At 38.5% G+C, this 13,734-nt stretch overlaps 1 non-coding gene across 1 annotated transcript; it reads left to right on the top strand.

The window, feature by feature from the left end:
• The first annotated feature begins 5,341 nt into the window (after positions 1–5,341).
• Positions 5,342–5,448, top strand: LOC121208867 (small nucleolar RNA R71). Its single transcript, XR_005903991.1, has one exon. It is a non-coding gene; the product is annotated as a small nucleolar RNA R71 (small nucleolar RNA).
• The last annotated feature ends 8,286 nt before the right edge of the window (positions 5,449–13,734 follow it).

Genomic DNA, 13,734 nt, shown 5'->3' with positions numbered 1-13,734 from the left:
TTTCTCACACATCCATGTCCCATCCAACACGTTTGTGTCCATAAGTCAGGATTGTGCACGACCCTTAAGCACGACTGTGGCTTTCACCCGTGTTCTATCCTGACTTCGTTTATTATTTTGTTTCTTTGGGCAAGTTCTCATACGACCGTACGCACGTCTGTGTACAGGGCCGTGTGGTTCCCACGGTTGACTCGCATGGCCGTGTCTCTGTTGAATTTTTGTGAAAATTTAGGTGCAGTTTTACCATGGTCTAGAACACGCCCGTGAGTCTTAACCGTGGGCTTCACATGGCCGTATTGCACAGCTATGGTTCCCTTGTCGCAGCCCGTGTGCCTCTGTTTTAGGAAAAATATGAGTCCTATTTCAGCATCGCCTTGGCCACGCCCGTAGGTCTTTGCCGTGTTCAATACTGTCGATCATCTCATTAAAGTGCTCAAGGTTTACACGGTTCCAAGTATGCTCGTGTCTCCATCCTGTGGGTGTCACACTGCCTCGGACATGCCTGTGGGTTTAAGTCTTGTTCGTCTCTATCAAATGTCAAAATTACCTACAGCTGAACTATGAACAGTTAAAGAAAAAGTCAACCCTATTTTGTGAGGTTAGTGCTTGGGTTACTTCCCAAGAAGCGCTTATCTAGAGTCTAAGCTCGACTTTACCTTGTGACATATTTAGGCAAGTTCGTGGAGTCGAAGCTCCTCTCCATTATCTCTAAAGTCCTCACTGTTATAAAATTTAAGACGATGTCCATTTACCTTGAAAGTGCCTTGTGATGGGTGACTTACCTCTACTGTGCCATATTGAAAGATAGTTTGGACTACGAAAGGATCTGACCATCGTTATTTAAGCTTCCCAGGAAATAATTTGAGCCTCGAGTTATATAACAGGACAAGATCTCCAACTTCAAATTGCTTGTGTTGCCTTAAACAAGCGTCGTGGCGGTGCTTCGTTGCTTCCTTGTATAGGCATGAGTTCTCATATGCATTGGTTCGCCACTTATCTAACTGGTTCAACTGCATCAACCTGTTTTCACCTGTAAGTTTGGGATCAAAGTTTAGAAATTTTATAGCCCAGAATGCTTTGTGTTCTAGCTCAAATGGTAGATGACAACTTTTTCCATAAACAAGTCTGTAAGGTGATGTTCCTATGGGGATCTTAAAAGTAGCTCTATAAGCCCATAAAGGATCATCTACTTTTCTCGCCCAATCTTTCCTGTTTAATTCTACTGTCTTTTCTAGGATACGCTTATGCTCTCAGTTTGCTACTCCGACTTGCCCACTAGTTTGAGTATAGTAAGGGGTAGTTGTTCTGTGGTGAACTCCATATTTCTTAAAGGTCTTATCAAATTAGGTGTTACAAATATGAGTACCCCTATCACTGATAATTGCTCTAGGTGTTCCAAATCGAGAGAAGAGTTTCTTAAAGAATCATACTACCACTCTAGCATCATTAGTAGGTAGAGCTTGGGCTTCCACCCATTTGGACATATAATCAACGGGTACTAAGATTTATTTATTCCCAAATGAACTAGGGAATGGACCCATGAAATCGATACCCCAAACGTTAAATACTTCACATGAAAGCATATATGTTTGAGGCATTTCATCACATTTGGAGATATTACATGTCCGTTGTTATTTGTTACAGGAAGTAACATACCTGCTGGCGTCTTTGAATAGCGTGGGCCAAGAAAAACCTGATTCAAGCATTTTATGTACGGTCTTAGTTCCACTGTAATGTCCTCCAGTCGGTCTTGAGTGGCAATGTTCCAAGATCTTAAATGCTTCTAACTTTGTAACGCATCTCCTACTAACTTGATTTGCACATATATAGAAAAGAAAAGGGCCTTCCTAAAAGTAGTTTTTCACGTTAGTAAAGAATCGCTTCTTTTGCTGATGTGTTAACCCTTTTGGGATATTGTTAGCGGCTAAAAAATTCGCAATGTCTGCAAATCAAGGTACCTCAGAATCAAATATAGCAAAAAATTGTTCTTCAGGGAACGAATCATTTATTTCAACTTCATCTAACTTTTTGGTACTTGAATTTTCAAGCTTGGAAAGATGATCAGCCGCGAGATTTTCAGCTCCTTTCTTATCCTGAATCTCCAAGTCAAATTCCTGCAATAACAGAATCCATCGAATGAGTCAAGGTTTTGCATCAGTCTTAGTTAAAAGGTAGCGAAGAGCAGAATGGTCAGTATAAATGACAACTCTAGACAATATTAGATATGGCCTAAATTTATCAAATGCAAAAACCACAGCTAGCAACTCTTTCTCCGTGGTGGTGTAGTTTTCTTGTGCGGCTGTCAAAGTTTTGCTAGCATAATAGATAGGTTGAAAATGTTTGTCTCTTCGCTGTCCTAAAATTGCATCTACTGCAAAGTCACTCGCATCACACATTAGTTCGAAAGGTAAATTCCAATCAGGTGCGGTTATAATTGGAGCATTAATCAATTTATCCTTTAAAGTATTAAACGCTTCTAAACATTCCTAATTGAAATTAAAGGGCACATCTTTTTCTAGTAATTTATTCAAAGGCTTAGCTATTTTAGAAAAGTCTTTAATAAATCTTATATAAAACCCAGCATGTCCTAAAAAGCTTTTAATAGCCTTAACCGAACTAGAGGGAGGTAGTTTTTCAATGGTTTCAATTTTAGATTTATCAACCTCAATCCCTTTACTAGAAATTTTATGTCCTAACACAACACCTTCTTGAACCATAAAGTGACATTTTTCCCAGTTAAGTATAAGGTTCGTTTCCTCACATCTTATTAGAACTCATTTTAAATTTTTAAGGCAAAGATGGAAAGAGTTACCGAATACTGAGAAGTCATCCATAAATACCTCCATGATTTCTTCTACGAGTTCGTCAAAAATGGCCATCATGCAGCGATAAAAAGTAGAAGGAGCATTGCATAATCCAAAAGGCATTCTACGATAAGCAAACGTACCGTATGGACATGTAAATGTCGTCTTTTCTTGATCTTTAGGAGATATTGAGATTTGAAAATAACCAGAGAGTCCGTCTAAAAAACAGTGGTACATGTGCCTTGTTAATCTTTCCAACATTTGGTCAATGAATGGTAGGAGGAAGTGATCTTTTCTCGTGGCATCATTCAGCTTCCTATAGTCAATGCAAACTCTCCAACCCGTGACTGTCCTTGTTGGGATTATTCATTCTTCTCATTGGCTACAACAGTTATGCCTCTTTTCTTAGGAACAACCTGTACTGGACTTACCCAAGAACTGTCAGAAATTGAATAAATAATTCCAGTATCTAAGAGTTTAATTACCTCAGCTTTAACAACTGCTTTCATGTTGGGGTTCAGTCGTCTTTGAGCTTGCATACATGGCTTATATTCATGTTCCATTAAAATTTTGTGGGTGCAAAAAGAAGGGCTAATCCCTTTAATGTCAAAAATTTTCCAAGCTATGGCCCTTTTACACTCTCTTAATACTTGGAGTAATTTCTTTTTCTCCTTGGGTTGCAAGTTAGAAGCAATAATCACTGGTAATGTAGAATTATTTCCAAGGAATGCGTATTCCAAGTGATTTGGCAATTGTTTAAGTTCCAGTTTGGGCGGTTCTTCAATAGAGGGTTTTTGCTTAAGTTCATCGTTTGCCTTAATACCCTCATATTCTGCTCGTCTTGGGAAGGGTTCATTGGAGTTTAATGCAGTTTTTATCTTACCTATCTCAGGATCATCATCATCTACCTCCTCTCCTTGGGCAAGACACAATTCCAATGTGTCCTTATGTACAATTTCTTGAGAAGAATCTTGAGTAGCATGATCAATAGAGTCAATAAAATAACATGAGTCATCCTGTTCCCTAGAAAATCTCATGGCATCATAAATTTTAAAAATAATCTCCTCGTCACCTACTCTAAGCACAAGTTTACCATCACCCACATCAATAACAGCCCTAGCAGTGGCTAAAAATGGATGACCTAAGATTAAAAGCGCTTCAACATCTTTATCCATGTCAAGCACAAAGAAATCAACATGGAATATAAATTTATCTACTTTTACAAGTAAGTCTTCTATAATACCCCTAGGATATTTAACAGATCTGTCAGCTAGTTGAATACTTATCCTAGTGGGTTTAGGTTCCCCAAGGCTAAGTTGTTTAAATATTTTATATGACATCAAATTAATGCTAGCGCCTAAATCATCTAGTGCCTTCTTAACATTCAAACTACCAATTAAGCAGGGAATAGTAAAACTTCCTGGATCTTTCAGTTTGGTTAGCAGTTTATTTTGGAGTATGGCCGAGCATTCTTTGTTGAGTTCCACTGTAGATAAATCCTCAAACTTTATTTTATTTGTTAGAAACTCCTTTAAAAAAATTTCATATGCGGGCATCTGCGAGATAGCTTCAACAAAAGGTAAATTAATATGTAATTATCTAAAAAGTTTGAGAAATTTACCGAATTGTGCATCCATGCGGTCTTTCTTTAGCTTCGCTGGGTATGAGATTGGTGGTTTATATTCCCTCAACACCGGTTTTTCATTATTTTTGGGTTTTTCCTCCTCACCTTCTTTTCTGTCAGCTTCTGTTTGCAGCTTCTTCTCAGATTCAGCTGACACCTTCCCACTCCTTAATGTAACTGCTTTCACATGCTCTTTTGGATTAGGTTTGGTATTGCTAGGTAGGCACCTTGGTGGTCATTCTGAAATCATCTTAGCCAGCTGTCCAATTTGATCCTCGAGCCCTTGGATCGATGCTTGCTGATTTTTAAATTCAGTTTCAATGTTCTAAAAATGGGTTTCCGCTATTGAAATAAATTTTGTCATCATCTCCTCAAGGTTCGGCTTTTTCTCTTATTGGTAAGGTTGTTGTTGGAAGCCTGGAAGGGGTAGTGGTCTTTGATTCCCTTGGCCTCCCCATGAGAAATTTGGGTGGTTCCTCACCCTGCATTATAAGTAATACTATAAGGATTATTTTGAGGTCGAGGATTATTACCCATATAATTCATTTGTTCGTTCTTCATGTTGTGGCCATAGGGTGGGTATTCTGAATTGCTCGTTCCACCTCCACTTGCATCGCACTGTATTACTAGATGAACCTGTGAAGAACCAAGTAAACCATCAATTTTTCTATTCAAAACTTCTACCTGATTAGAGAGCATAGTAACCGAATCGACGTTAAAAATGCCGACGGCTTTCGTCGGCTTTGTTCTCATGACTTGCCACTGATAATTATTCAATAACATCTCTTCTATAAATTCATAGGCCTCTTCAGGTGTCTTATTATTAATAGTCCCACCAGCAGCTGCGTCAATCATCTGTCTAGTCGAAGGATTCAGGCCGTTGTGAAAAGTTTGAACTTGTAGCCAAAGTGGTAGCCCATGGTGAGGGCACCTTCTTAATAGATCATTGTATCTCTCGCATGCATCATAGAGTGTTTCTAAATCCATCTGCACAAAAGAAGAAATATCATTCCTTAGTTTAGCTGTTTTAGCTGGCGGGAAGTATTTAAGCAAAAACTTTTCCGTCATTTGTTCCCAAGTGGTGATTGATCCTCGTGGTAACGAGTTCAACCACTGTTTAGCCTTATTCCTCAACAAAAAGGGAAATAACCGAAGGTAAATGGCATCGTTAGAAACGCCATTGATCTTAAAGGTGTCGCAGAATTCCAGAAAGTTTGCTAAATGAGTGGTTGTATCCCCATCCTGCAAACCATCAACTGAACAAATTGTTGTATCATTTGAATCGTGTTAAGTTTCAGCTCAAAATTATTTGCAGCAATAGCAGGTCTAGCTATACTTGATTCAGCTCATGTTAAACTAGGTTTAGCATAATCATACATAGTACGAGGAGTAGGATCCTGATTTACTAGGTTCACAACAGCCACAAGAGGTAGCGGATTATTATGATTATCAATCATCTCCTCAGTTGTGGTTTGAATATCATCCTCTTGCCCTTCCTCTATGTATCGTAGGCTTCGCCTTATTTCTCTTCAGTTTCTGCGAGCTGTGTTTTCTATCTCACTATCAAAAAGTAGAGGTCCTAACGGGTTTCTTCTAGTCATAAACTATAAAAACCTGCCAGAAGTAAATAAAAGAAAATTTAGTGATTTAAGCAAAAACAAAATTAAATTGCAAAAAAAAAAATTGGCTAAAGTAATAAAAATTAAGCGTTCCTAATATCTTAGTCCCCGATAGCGGCGCCAAAAACTTGATGATCGTGTAACTAACTAAAAATTCGACTTAAGGCAAGCGCACCTATTGAACAATAGTATAGTTATGATGAGATCGGAATATCGTATCCACGAGGACTAAAAGTACTAGTAGTTACTCTATTTTTATTATCTAGCCTAAGAATTTAAGGGTGTTTTTTAAACTAAACTAATTTTCTAATTTATCTAATATCAGGACAGAGGCGAAAGTTGGAAAATACTTTAGGAAAACCAATTAAGAAGACAATACTTAAGAAAGAATCCACCTAGACTTCACTTATTACCTTTGACTTAGACGATTTATTCACTTGACTTATTCCGTAAAAACCCCTAATTTATGATACTATCTCTCTCGAGACTAGAAACAATTGAGTCTAGGTTGATTAATTGAAATCTCTTTCTAATTAAAACCCCTATTGTCGCATTAACTCGATCTATGGATTCCATTATTAGATTTGACTCTAATCCGGCAGATTTATGTCGTCCTATCTCTAGAATTGCATTCAACTCCGCTTAATTATGAATGATCTACTCTTAAACAGGGGCTTTTGCTCCACTGAATAAGCATATCAAAAACCTAGATTAATATCCTGAAATATTAAAGCAATAATTAAAACTCATAATTAAGAATAAGAACAAGTACTTATCATATAAATCAAAGCATAATAAGATTCGTCTTAAGTTTCATCTCCCTTAGGTATTTAGGGATTTTAGTTCATAATATTAATAGAAAACATCTCAAAGTTTGGAAAACAACAAAACATAAAGAAACCCAAAGAACTTCTAGGAAATTGGATGGAAATCTTCAGTCTTGATGTAGATCCTGGCTCTAAGGTGATTTCGATGGCTATTCGCGAGTATTTTCTACCTCCAACTCTATGTGTCCCCCTTTAATCCTCTTTTAGAGTGTTTATATAGGCTTTAAAATGCTTCCAAACCCTCAAAAGTGGCCTTTTCTGAGTAGAACTAAACTTGGGCTCGACAGGAACACGGCCGTGTGCCACGCCCGTGTGCAAGTGCTCAAGCCGTGTGTAATTCTGAGTTGGTTTCTAGTCGACACGGCCATGACACACAGGTGTGTGGTCTGCCCGTTTGCCTCACACAGGCATGTGGTTTACCCGTTTGGAAGTGCCTAGGCCGTGTGTAGCACTGTTTTAAGCCCAATTTGTACATTTTGGCCCATTTTCTCGCTCATTTTGCTATCCTAAGCTCTCCTGAGTATAAAACATAAAATTAAAGGATTAGGAGCATCGAATTCACTAAAACCAAGGAGAAATCATTTATAAATATGCCAAGCATAGGGTAAAAATATGTATAAATTATGGTTTATCACTGTCCTCATTCGATAGAGTCTTTGTCATTACTACTTCTACTCCGTTTCTCTATATCCCCTTTTCTTTGTTTGTGGTTACAATAGTTGCCCTCATCTAACTACCATATTAGAGGTCTAACACATTTGACTTAGGGCCTTCAACTTTGTTTCGGCATCTTTTTGTAGTATGTCCGATCAAGCTACACAAGTAACAAAAGTCTGGTAGCCTCTCATGGTTCAGCACACACGTTATTTCAACCCCATTTCTTCTTACTAGCTTCACGATCCTCCGTAAAGGTTTTGATGTATTGGTTTTTATTTTTAACCTTATAAATTCGATCCATCCTCTATTTCTATCTTTCCAGTCGATCACCACTAGTTCGCCTATAACTTTTCCCACATCCAACACAGTTTGACAATCTATGTATTCCAGGGGTACGTTGTAAACCCTTAGCCAAAAGGGAGACATGTTGAACTCATAGGTATCTATGTCTTTATCCTTCACAAAAGGCATCATTGAAAATAAACAGTTGTCGAATAGCCAGGGCATAAGGTTGAGGATTCTACTTCTGTCTTCCAAACATACAAACTTAAGGATTATGTCCCCGACTTTCAAGGCTACAAAATTTACCTCCTCTTTTGTAAACCATAGCGACTTGAAGACCTTATACATTGCCTTCCTGTTCGGTTTCTCTTCCGCCATTATTTTGCCCACTACCCATGACCCAAACCCTTGCAAGTTATTTTTGATGTTGTTGCTAATAACTTGGACAGACTCTTCTTCCGAGAATTTTAGCCTTTCTAATAACGCATTTATATCCTCAACCATTGTTACCTTATCGCTATCAGATCTCTCCTTGTTATGATATATGTAAATAATAAAGAGTTAAGTAGTATTAGTTAAGGGTTAGTTAGTCTGTTATAACAGTTAGTATTAGTTAAGGGTTAGTTAAGAGTTACTCCACTGTATTAAATAGACTACTGATTGATTGTTCTCTGATGATAATACATATGCAATTCATTCTATCTTCAAGCTGAGTATCTTGACATGGTATCAAGAGCCCAGGTTCTTTTGGCTTAATTTTTTTTTTCTTCTTTCCTTCATCTGTGTTCATGGAAACAGAGGGTGTTCCTACTATGATACACCTCGACAGTCTACAAATGGTGGTACAGCAGTTCACTCGCATGAGTCTGGTACTACTGCTCTATCGTCTGTGCAGTATTTCTCCAAGCATGATACTATCAAGCTCACTGAAACTAGTTTTCTTCTTTGGAAACATCAGTTGTTATTCATTCTTGAAGGTTATGGACTTGAAGGGTTTGTGTTAGGTACGGTTCCTACTCCTTCTCCTTTTATATCAGGCGATGATGCTCAACTTGTTGAAAATCCAGCTTTTTTGGTTCATAAGAAACAAGATAAGTTCTTGGCTTCTTGGCTGTTGTCCACAGTCACGGATGATATTTTAGTTCATCTGACTACAGCTAAAACGAGTCTTGATATTTGGACAACTATAAACAGACGGTTTGGTGCCAAATCTAGTATTAAAATCTCGAGTATGCGTCATAACCTATACTCGATCAAGAAGTCTAATCTTTCTATCAAAGATTATCTGTCTAAGGTTAAAAGCCTCAGTGATAGTTTAACTGCTGCTGGAAGTCTTGTCACTGAACAAGAGCAAGTGAGTATAATCTTGGCTGGTCTTCCCATTGAATTTGAGTCTATTCGGGTTCTTGCTACTGCTACACCCATGACTCTTGAGTTGGTTACTGAAATGCTTTTGGATTATGAAGCATGTCAACTAGCAATGTTAACTGATATTCCTTTGCAAGTTAATCTGGTGTCCTAGCAAGGTAATCAGGATTCTATGAAAGGAGGGTTTGGCACCAATCGTGGCTCTCATCAAGGTTCTAGGAGTATTGGACGTGGATGGTCCCGTGGTCGTACCCGTGGTTCTGGTCGAGGGTGGTCACGGTCAAAACCACAATGTCAGTTGTATGGTAAAATCGGACATATGGTGCAAACATGTTATCATAGGTTTGATGAGACTTTTTCTGGTCTTGGCTCAAATTTATCACCGTCAGTCAACTATCATCATCTTGATGAGAATCCCTCAGCTCATTGTTCTGCGTCTCCATGTTGTGGACATTTTTCACAGTCTTCCTCTTGCTCTTCATTGGTTGTTCGACCATTACAAACTGCTTTACCGACACAGCACTGGTACCCTGATTCGGGTGCAACAAACCATGCCACTCCAACTATGACCAACCTTACTGATGTCTCTCCCTACACAGGTACAGGTCAAGTGTCTATGGGCAATGGTGAGTCAGTTTCTATTAATAACGTAGGCTCTTCCAATATTCTGGCTGGTTCTCGGTTGTTGCGTCTAAGGGATGTCTTACATGTGCCTACAGTGTGTAAAAATTTGATCTCTGTAGGGCAATTTGCCAAGGACAATAATGTTTATTTCGAGTTTCATCCTGTTTTGTGTTTTGTAAAGGACATTCAGACAAGGAAGACTCTTCTAGTGGGCCGCATACATGATGGCTTGTACCGGTTTGATCTGTCTCGAGCTGGTTCGTGTGAGGTTGGTTCTCCGTTGCTGTATAATGTTCAAACTCATTCCTCTCTCGATCTTTGGCATAGTCGACTTGGACACCCCTGCTCCAATGTACTTACTCGTGTCTTACGGTCGTGTAATATTCCCTGCAAGAATAATGGTCTGCCTCTTAGGTGTACACCTTGTAAAATAGGCAAATCTCATAAGCTGCCTTTTACTTCTTCAAAAACAGTGTACTCAAATCCATTTGAATTAGTAACATCGGATGTTTGGGGACCGTCTCATGTGTTGTCCAGTGGATATTCTTATTATGTCTCCTTTGTTGATATTTACAGTAGATATACATGGTTGTATTTCATAAAGACCAAGTCAGAGGTTTCCCGTTGTTTTTCTCATTTCTACAAGATGATTCAAGTGCAATTTGGCCAGTCAATCAAAATGTTGCAGACCGATAGGGGAGGTGAATTTCGTGCTCTCTCAACTGAACTTGCTAGGCTTGGTGTTCAACATCGAGTCACATGCCCCTACACTTCAGAACAAAATGGGGTCATTAAGCGCCGACACCGTCATATAGTTGAAATGGGTTTGACATTGTTGGCTACAGCTTCTATGCCCTTGGAATATTGGTCTGATGCCTTCTCTCATGCAGTTCATTTAATCAACTGACTTCCTACTCCTGTGTTGCAGAATTTTTCTCCTTATGAAAAATTGTACAAGGTTCAACCTGACTATGCTCAGTTGCGTGTTTTTAGCAGTGCTTGTTTTCCTCATCTCAGACCGTTTCAACCACACAAGCTCCAATTTCGTTCTAGTAAGTGTGTTTTCCTTGGCTTTGGATCTCATCAAAAGGGATATCGGTGTCTTGCTGTTGATGATCGTGTGTACATCTCTCGACATGTCTTATTTGATGAGCTGGAGTTTCCCTTTTGAACTGGTTTTTCTTGTTTAAAAGGGGATGGTCCTATCCAGTTCTGTCATCATCATTCTAGTGTGCCAGTAGTTACAGTGACTAGCTCCGACTCTGGTTTGTCATGTTCCAGACAAATTGTTCCTGGTCCAACTCCAGTTTCATCTGCCTCTCCTTCTGTCTTGAGGTCTTCAAGTGTTATCTCCTCACCTGGAGCAGACTTTGCAGAGGTTACTATGCCTCCATCTCATGCACAATCACCTTCTTCTGATGTACCATCTGCTGTCCATGAGCGATCATCTTCTCCTGCAAACTGTCATCCAATGCAGACACGGTCGAAAAATGGTATTTTCAAACCTAGAGTATTTTCTTCTGTCTTAGATGAGAAGGAGCCTTCCACTATAGATGAGGCTTTTCAAAGTGCTGCTTGGACTGCTGCTGCAAAGGCTGAATATGGAGCTTTAATATCGAATCACACATGGGATTTGGTACCTCTACCTGCTGGTCGTCGTGCTGTTGGCTATAAATGGATTTTTAAGGTTAAGCGTAATGCTGATGGGTCGGTTGCCAGATACAAAGGTCGTTTAGTTGTCAAAGGGTATCTTCAAGAAACTGGAGTTGATTTTTATGAAACCTTCAGTCTTGTCGTCAAGCCAACAATGGTTCATGTGATGCTGGCCCTTGCTGTTTCTCGAGGCTGGTCCCTTAGGCAAGTGGACGTCAACAACACTTTCTTGAATGGAGATTTACATGAAGAAATATACATGACACAGCCACTTGGGTTTGAACAGCACAATGGTGGTGGGGAACCACTTGTTTGTAGGCTACGCAAGGCACTCTATGGCCTTAAACAAGCTCCTCGAGCTTGGTTTCATAAGTTGAAGGATTTTTTGTTAAACACGCGGTTTGTAGCTTCTAAAGCTGACAGCTCAATGTTCATTCGACAAACAGGCACTCAATTCCTTTACGTGCTTGTCTATGTCGATGATATTATAGTCACAGGAACTAACTCGGGTGATATTGAGGATTTTGTCAAAACTCTACATGATACTCTCTCTTTGAAGGATTTGGGACAGTTGAGCTACTTCCTTGGTATTGAGGTTACTCGCACGTCTCATGGTGTCTTCTTGAGTCAAAAGAAATATATTCTTGACTTAATACAACGTGCCTCCATGGCCAAATCAAAGCCATCCCCCACTCCAATGGTGACTTCATGTAAACTTTCTGCTCATGAAGGAACTCCTGTTGAAGATGAGCGTCTGTTCAGAAGTGTGGTAGGTGCTTTGCAATATGTGGTCATAATAAGACCTGATATTGCATTTTCAGTCAACAAGGCTTGTCAGTTTATGCACAGGCCGTTGGATACTCATTACAAAGCTGTGAAAAGGATTCTGCGATACCTGCAAGGAACATTAGATTTTGGCTTATGTTTTACTCGAACCTCGAAATTGCTCCTAGAGGGTTATTCCGATGCAAGTTGGGCATCCGATGTTGATGATCGCAGGTCAACTTCAGGTTTTTGTGTTTTTCCGGGAGGAAATCCGATTTCTTGGAGTAGTAGGAAGCAATCTGTTGTATCGCGTTCCACCGCAGAGGCAGAATATAGGAGTTTGGCTCAGGTCACGGCTGAAATTGTGTGGGTTCAGTCTCTACTATCTGAACTTGGTATTGAGGTTACTCATAAAGCATTACTCTGGTGTGATAGTTCAGCTGCAGTTGTTGTAGCAAACAATCCTATGATGCATTCCAAGTTTAAACATGTGGAGTTAGATTTATTTTTGTGAGAGAACGGGTTGCGAATGGCTCTTTTCAAGTTGGACATATATCGGGTCAAGATCAAGCTGCAGACATTTTGACTAAGCCTCTGTCCATTGGCTTATTTGATAAGTTTCGGCGCAAACTTCGGGTTTTGTCCAAAGAAGATGGAAATTTACCAGGGAGAAAAAGTTGATCGGGGAATGTTATGATATATGTAAATAATAAAGAGTTAAGTAGTATTAGTTAAGGGTTAGTTAGTCTGTTATAACAGTTAGTATTAGTTAAGGGTTAGTCTATTTTTGTCTAATATCAAATCTTAAATCACATGACGTTTATATGCTGACATGGTTTAAAACATAAATCAATATATAATAAAAACAAATTACATATATAATGTAACAAATTATCAACTTCTTTTATGGTATTCGAAAACTTAATAAGAAGTCAGACATTTCATTTCATACTTCTATGTAAACATAAATGTGTCATATGGTATTGTCAAATAACATATTCAGCTTTAATAATTTCTTGACTTCACGAACAACCAGCAAAATTTCTATATATGCATATATCATAATGACTATAATAAAAGCACATGTAAATCTCATTTAATGAATTATGATTGAGTACTTCAATACGCATAATCATTGTCAATAAACCAAACCCCCCTAATAAATTTAAGGCCTAATATGTCTAATTCATCATGATAAATAAATTATCATATACTCTATTAATGTAATATTTATATAAATATTGAATTTACCTCTTGCGTAAGTATCTGGATTTTTAAGAAATAATGCATGGCTTATCAAAGCACAATTCACATTTATTATACCCCACATAGACGAAACACTTAGCAATTTCACAATTATTATAAATCATGGTTATAACTTAATATAGACTCAAATTTACAATAACTTAATGTTAACAATTCATCCGGCTATATATAAATAGACACCCAAATCATATTCAAATAAGCTTTATCATAGGTCACATTTACGATTTAATAAACAACCCAACACA

Source organism: Gossypium hirsutum, chromosome A10 (assembly GCF_007990345.1).
Source record: "Gossypium hirsutum isolate 1008001.06 chromosome A10, Gossypium_hirsutum_v2.1, whole genome shotgun sequence".
Classification (NCBI taxonomy): Eukaryota; Viridiplantae; Streptophyta; class Magnoliopsida; order Malvales; family Malvaceae; genus Gossypium; species Gossypium hirsutum.
The sequence above is the reverse complement of the archived record's forward strand: the minus strand, read 5'-3'. Positions and strand labels throughout refer to the sequence as shown.